Source organism: Carlito syrichta, unplaced genomic scaffold (assembly GCF_000164805.1).
Source record: "Carlito syrichta isolate Samal-C Ts95f unplaced genomic scaffold, Tarsius_syrichta-2.0.1 Scaffold115695, whole genome shotgun sequence".
NCBI classification, from domain to species: domain Eukaryota; kingdom Metazoa; phylum Chordata; class Mammalia; order Primates; family Tarsiidae; genus Carlito; species Carlito syrichta.
In genome coordinates this window covers 40,158-41,855 of record NW_007059791.1, presented here as the reverse complement: position 1 = coordinate 41,855, position 1,698 = coordinate 40,158, and positions in this window count along the sequence as shown.

Here is a 1,698-nt window from a genome sequence, read left to right as displayed (position 1 = left end):
CTCCCGTGGGGGCTGCCTTCGCCCTCGCCGCCGCCACCGCCGCCGAGCGCGCCTGTCATCCGCTTCGGGGGCCGAAAGACGCAGAGCTTTGACGTTCCGGGCCCCGCGCCCCACCCCGTGCGCTTTTACGTCACCTTTCACCGGCTCGACACCCGCTGCCCCATCCGCGCATGCGCCCGCCTAAGGCCTCCGACTGTTCCCATGGCAACGGGTCCCGCACCGACGCCGCCGCGCGTGGCTGTTCCCGCAGACGGGCTCGTCCTCGGGACTAGGCTGCTGTCACGTCCAAGGGCGACCTCAGAAACCCTCGGCCCGCACCCCCAAGACCCTCGGATAGTGGCAGTAGCCGCGCCTGCGCATCTTCGTCGATTGCTTGCTGTCACCTACGAGAACACCCCCTGGAGTCAGCTGCCTGGGTTCGAGTCTCAACACCACCTCACTCGCGAGTTCCCCTGGGCAAGTTGCTCACTTCACTGTGCCTCAGTTTCCTCGTCCGTAAGGTGGGGAACATAATAACTGATCTCGTGTGAATTGAATGAATCGTCATAAAATACTAATTGTTTGATTTTCTTCTTTCCTTGTCTGACTCCAAGCGCCCCCGAACCTTTGGAGCCCACCACCCGGACCCCTCCCTTCAAATCTCATTTCACAAAATTAGATCTCTAGCCCACCTCCAGTCACTAATCCTTTCTCCCAGGCTCCTCACCCCAAACCTCTCTGGCCTTGTGTACCCTCATGACACTCTGTAGATTTTCTTCCTCCTCAGAACACTTATTCATTCATTCATCCGACAAGCATTTTCTGCCTCTCTCCTCCATCCCAGGCCTTGTGCTGAATGCTGAGGATACGGAACTAGCCTGGCCGTGGCCTCTATCCTCGGGGAGCTTCTAGTCTCTGAGACAGAGACAGGGTCGCAATGTCTTGCTAGTCACAACGAATATCCCTAATTCCCACGTGGGAGCCGTCAGATAGTGGCCACAGCGAAGACCAGGACAGGGTGCATTGGAATTTAGAGAAAGGGCCCTTTCCAGAGGAGGTGGCATTTGAGTAGGTGGGAATAGGTAGAGGAGGCATTTGACAGAGACGTTTGACAGAGGCATTTGACAGAGGGACTCAGGTAGGGGGGACTGGTATGTATCAAAACTTGGGAGTGTGAGAGCGCATGTGTTTGGAGAACAAGTCATTTTTTCCACTGGAGAGTTCATTGGGAAGCAGGGCAGGGTGGTAGGTGGGCAGAGCAGTGGAATTAGCCACAAGGACAGGAAGGGAACCTCAGGAGTCTTGGATGTAAGCAAGCTGGAGCAACCACCATATCCAATGCTTCCTAACTTCAGCCATTCAGGAAACTCCATCAGTCTTGCTATCTATGTAATATCTCCTTTGAATGGACTCACATTTTAAAACTCTCAAATAAAAAAGGAAAAGCAGCCGGGCTCAGCGGCACTTTGGGAGGCCAAGGCGAGTGAATTGCCTGAGCCTGCGGGTTCGAGACCAGCCTGGGCAACTTGGCAAGCCCTCATCTCTACAGTAAAATAAAAAATTAGCCGGGCACGGTAGCGCTCGCCTGTAGTTCCGGCTACATGGAAAGCTGAGGTGGAAGGATCGCCGGAGCCCAGTGGGTCGACGCTGGGGTGGCTGTGAGCGTGTCACTGCACTCCAGCCTGGGCGTCGGAGTGAGACTCCAACTCAAAAAAAAAA